Below are 5,794 nucleotides of genomic sequence, written 5' to 3'. Positions count from 1 at the left end.
TGCCCTTCTTTCCAAATTTTGACGGCTGCAGCAAAGATTCTGCCCATATCATAATTCTTAATGACTGCCCTAGAGTCACTCACCATACCTCTTGGGTAACATACTTTTCCTTTGCGCAGTTTATCGCCCAGAATATGCTGATGATTTGTTTCTCAATAAGTTATACGATCATCTGCTAAAAGTTTCTGGTGCAAACTTGATCATTACTGGGCATTTTATTCTGCCCTGCAATCGCACACATTATGAATATTCCGTTGCCGTTGACTCTCTAATAGATATATGTGCTCTCTTAACATCGAGCAAAGAGTTAGAAATTGTACTCGCAGTAGTTAAATTCCAGTTCCAACAGCTTCATATCGAAATGTTCAGTAACTGAAAAGGTCGCGTGGAACGTGGAATTTCTGACCATAGTTTAGTATCTTTTCCTGGATTCAGACAGGTAAGAAAAATAGGAAAAGTATCACATCAACTGCAATTAAAAATTACACCATGACAGATGACATGGATGTGATACACTATCTGGACATGCATCTCGATTTGTAATTCATAACGTAGTGTTCATGGCAAAAATAACGCACAACAGCAGAATTTTACGTTGACCAGTTTGTTCGCACAAAGAAAATTTCCAAGAGTCGCACTAACATTTAGATCTAGATAATACTCACATGAAAAGACAAATTAAGCTCCTGGGAAAGCAGCACAAAACGCCCACAGCATTGTTCAGTGAAATAATGACTTTGAGATGCAACAAGCAATTTTTTTCAGTAAAACGCAAGCAGATTTTATCGCCAGTGACCACGCAAAGTTTTGGTGCCATATTAGCCAAAGCATAGTCTTTCAATTCTCTTTCTGGTCCCGAAACGCCAGCCAAAGTTTCATATAGAGAAAGCGCTTGCCGCTAGTGGCGCAGCTGTTTGAGAGGGGCACGAATCGGCCGTGCGCCCCATTCACAACGGCTGTTTTGCGGCCAGCAGGCTCACTTTCATTTGGTATCTGTGTTTACTGCAGTATGGACGCTACTAGCATTTACCGGTTATTACCTGAAAGCTTGGCTGCAACATGGAGACACTGAAAACCGCGATCGACGGCGGCCGCTAGTATACTTGCTGGAACAGCCGCTTTCTGATTAACGCGCTTTTCTTGCCGACTGTTATCGAACAGCAATTTTTGTACATTGTGCAGGCTACGCACTGCTGAGCCCTTAATTTTCACCAGAACTTGACTGCAGTGTCACCATGGACGATCTGGCGTAGTGGTTCGGGTTGTGCCAGCCGAGTCCTTGCTTTCGTCGAAGTGCTTAAGACGAACGCTTATGGCTGGCGCTTACCTTGCGAAAAATACTGCAAGCTCACTGTTGCTGAAAATCAGACGTCATTGTAAGAACCGTAGTGCGCGCTGCAGAAGCTATCCTATGACGAAAACACCGGCAGTTTGATAGCGCTATGTGACAAGATTTTGCTGACACTTTCGGCGGTGGCAAAGCCAGCTTCTGAAGACTCGTGCTGCATACGCCATTTATTTACGGTTTGTCACGCTGCGACGACGAAGACGCTGGAGAGTGCAAGGAGCTAATGAAATTTATTGTTCTGTGCTCAGTTGCTGGCTGCGTGTACCAAAATTAGAAACAAGCTGTGAGTGGTCACGCAATAAACAAGAAAAGTGAGCAGTGATAAGACGCATGGAGCAACATGTAAAATACAAAAGCCATAAGCAAACGAAAGAGTACCCTTGTCTACCTAACCACCACGGTCGCAGATAGGCATGATCATATGTGTATGCGATAATGATGTGAAATGTAAAATATACTAAGAAACACACAAAGTGTTTTGTTACATGGCAGTGTGCTCGGAATAAAATAGCAAAACATATATTTGATACTAAAAAACAACATAACGACCCAGATGCTTGTGGTTCCAGTAAAAAAGCACAATAAATAAGCATACAAACTCCTGGGGAGCACTAATTTTTTTATTTATTTGTTCCTTTCGGATGCAGAAAGAGGAGCAAGAGCAAAAGGCGAAACGCCTTACGATGGCTCTTGCCCCGCATACAGTTTGGCACAAACGTTAAACCTAGCTTTAAAAAAAGTTTCAAACCAAAATCTCCTGGGGGAGGTAAGAAGGGGAAAAAAGGTAAAGAAATCATGTAACGAAAAAAAATAACAGTATAAGACAAACAGTAATTCTTACATGCCGGCACAAAATACTTGGTAAAAAGATTGCAAACATAACAAAATTCTGAACATGGTTGTTGCAAGCTTTGAAACAACAAAAATTGCAACATCATAACAACAAAACAACAGCAAGATACAAATGAAAATGCACTCTTAAAAAATAGCAATTAGGGACAGAAACATAGCAGATTATGTGAGTTCTAAGTTATTTCCAGGAGCAGAGCTCTAAGCCTGTTTTTGGAGACATTAGCACTCAGATCTGTTGATCCTTGTATTTTATTTAGAAGGTTAGCTGTTTGATATTCCTTATGTTGGCGTCCATAATTCGTTCTTATTTTTGGCGGCCGTAAAGTTTCCTTATTGAGTAGGTATGCTGGAGCTGCATTGGATTTTTGTATACTGTAAAGTTTCGCTTTTTTATGTACTGAAGCAATTTGAAATAATAAATTTGATTGGCTTTTAACATTTTGTATTTCAGGAAAAGCGGCCTTGTCCGCAGTAGTTCCGGAGGGCCGTGATATTTCTCAAATATTCTTAACACTTTTTTTTGTAGGGTAATTAATCTTTTGTAACAGTGACTTGTAGTGGTACCCTAGACTAAAACACAGTAGGAAGGCTTGGAGTAAAAGAGTTAGTAATAAAGTACAGTTAGTAACCTGCATCATTATCATAACCTGCATATCCTGCATCATTACATAAAAGCTATAAAATATAAAAATGAAGAAAATGAAGACACAACTATGCATGTTTTCAAATCATACCACACAGAAAAACATACGTGCTCCTGAGAGACGCCTGTCATGGATTTAGAAAAGCCAGAAAACAAATTTAAGGTGGCAGCAATGCTTGCAAGTCTCAAGACTGTAACACACACTGATTGGATGTGGAATGGTCACAGGTGATAGCATCCACAATAACACCAGCATTTGTTAGGTGCACAATGCACTGCAATACCAGCTTTGCTAAATACTGTAGCACCAGAGGCACAGAAAGTTCCCACAGTCTGTCACCAGCCACCCAGGAAAGGCCGGAACGGGAACACGAGCACATGATCTTCATCTTTCTTTTTATCATCTGGTCTTGTGTGCTCGGAGAAGTTCACCTTGCCCAAGAGTGCCATGTCAGACTCTCTGATGTGAACGCTTCTTCTCGCCGACATCTCATCAAACATTAACACGTCTAGAACAAAAACTTTTATTCAGTTTTGAACTATAAGACTCTCATTATATCTTCAGAATCACACGTGTCAAGCGAAAGTTCAGCAAATGTTGCCTCGACGCTCTCTGTCTAGAACCGCTTGTAGCTTTCCCTTCACGACAATGAATAAATTTGCGTCAAAGCCAAAATCAGCCTTCAGGTTCCGCCTGTAGCCATAGATTGTGCGAGGATTTGGCAAAGGAAGATGCTCGTTCTCGTGAACGAACGTGTACACTGCAGTGGACTTTATCTTGAGAAGCAGACAGTCATAGAGCCACTCCTCATTGTAGCTAGCGAAAAAAAAGGAAAGTTTCGCTCTGAAACGTGTTCAAGGGACTTCACACTTAAAATATATTACACCATAGGAATCCTGGAACACCAGCCTGTATACTCATTTACAGACATGACCGTGAAGAGCAATTAAATTCGTAATTACACTATGATGCAGTGAAAACTGATAGTCATTTTATTCATGTCGCAATAATGAATCCTACAATAAATTAAATGCATTATTACGATGCAATTCTACTCAGTTTCTGACGCAAAATACGCAAAAGAAGGCACTCAACAGCACAAATTATACTTTGTGTTTGTCCTAAGCTGTCCAAGCTTACCGTGCAGCTTTCGAAGACTTGAAGTTGGCCTTCGTCAGCCACTGGTCAAAAATTACCTTCGGACGCTCTGACAACATTGCGACATCTCTCTCTAATTGTCTCAGCTTGTTCGCCTTTAACACCGTCGTCGCCAGCTTTTTCTGGCACAGGCGAAGCTGTTGCTGTGCGCTCTGGAGCTGGCACTTCACTGCCTGTAGCTCCGACAGCGACCATACCGCCTCCTCTGTTTGACAGCAGCCCGTGTGTGAGCGTGTGGAGGCACTTGCTGGGTTCAGTGTGATATCTGCAAGGAACAGTGAAAAACAGTTGTCCAGAGTGCGTAAATAAGAGACCATAAAGGCTACAGGAACAACCTGCTGACAAGAAAAGAAGAAAGCGCCCAGAGGCGTGAGGCATACTGTCATCTCCGTGTGCGGGAGTGGACGGGCATTCGCTTGAAGGGCCAACATCATCTGCAGCAGCGCTGTGCTCTGATGATTCTCTAATCCTTTTTACTGGCGGCTTCACTCTGAGCGTGCGAGATCGTGGCTTCGGCTTGCTCAAGTACGCTGGCAGGCCTTCGAATATCCGCGGAACGGCGCCGGGCCTGAGTTTCAACTTCTCGCGTTGCAGCGACCCTGCTTCTCCGCTGACCACATATTCGTCAGTTCGAATAATATTCGTGGGATCAAAATGCTTCTGGCAGACGCGGACATGCTTGGAGTCGAAGCCAAATCCACCGCTTTATTGCAGTGGTATCGCCCGCTTCCATATTTCACACTGCTCGGCGTCGCTGGGCAGACAGAACAGGCGAGACCTTTTCTTGCGTACCTCTGTAGCCGGAGTGGAAACCCGTCACGCAGCGAGTCTTCGGCATCGCAAGTGAGCGTGTAACATGCGCTGCAGTTCTTTACGAAAATCAGGAAAAAAATACTACCTGCAACACCACAGGCTTCGCAATCTTCATGTGGTCTCGCGGCTACACAGGCGCTCGCTTTCTCGCGTCGTTGTCCCCACCGAGCTTCTAGCGCGCCTCGTGGAAGGGGCGGTCAACATATGAAGCTCTCCCATATCGTTACGGAGACGTTTCGTGACCAGAAAAGCAATGAAGGACTCTGGTCAAAGTAATGACGAGATTCACAGAAAGAAACTACAAGATCAAATTATCAACGAACCAATCGAAATTACAGAAAATATTATTATATATTTTCAAACAGTTTTTTCCGAAAGATATAAATATGAATATGAGGTTTCCTTACGATCCCTAGGAAAACTGTATTAATAACTTGCGAAGGTGTCATTGCCTTCCAAACTTGAGTACTAAGAAGTAGAGGGGTGGTGAAAAGTTCCCATGCCGCTCCGACTAAGCCAGGGGCGTCTGCTCTCCGCTGTCGCAGTGCTGCCATCGCATGCGGACCCGGGCGCGCGCCGGCTTCGAGAGTGTATGCTGAGAGAGCGTGAGTCCCTCTCTCATTCTTGCTCCCCTTGATAAGAAAGCCGCAAAAAAACTACTGCGCATGCGCCTTAACAGTGCGGCATCGAACTGTGCTTCGAATGAACGCGCGTCTTAGATGACGACAATTTCCCAGAACGCAACGCAGAATGCTGGCGGGCATACTTCTTTAGACTCCGTGTGCTTCCTCATGCCTTCCTGCTTCCTGGCGCACGATATCATGCGTTTGCGTTCGCATGAGCTGGTTTGCGGCTCTGTGAGCCATCTGCTTGGCTTCTCACACGCCATTTCCTTGCACCTTGGTTTTCTTTTCGGGAAATTCACTTCATACGGACATGGTGAGAGCCGGGTGTCCGGAATGTTGGCTTATGATGCGGA

The 5,794-nt window shown here is 44.1% G+C and overlaps 1 pseudogene; it reads right to left on the bottom strand.

The window, feature by feature from the left end:
• Positions 1-3,028: 3,028 nt before the first annotated feature.
• On the bottom strand, positions 3,029-4,840 carry LOC144102353 (uncharacterized; annotated as a pseudogene).
• Positions 4,841-5,794: the final 954 nt, after the last annotated feature.

This window comes from Amblyomma americanum, chromosome 8 (genome assembly GCF_052857255.1).
Source record: "Amblyomma americanum isolate KBUSLIRL-KWMA chromosome 8, ASM5285725v1, whole genome shotgun sequence".
In the NCBI taxonomy this organism is placed as follows: domain Eukaryota; kingdom Metazoa; phylum Arthropoda; class Arachnida; order Ixodida; family Ixodidae; genus Amblyomma; species Amblyomma americanum.
The sequence above is the reverse complement of the archived record's forward strand: the minus strand, read 5'-3'. Positions and strand labels throughout refer to the sequence as shown.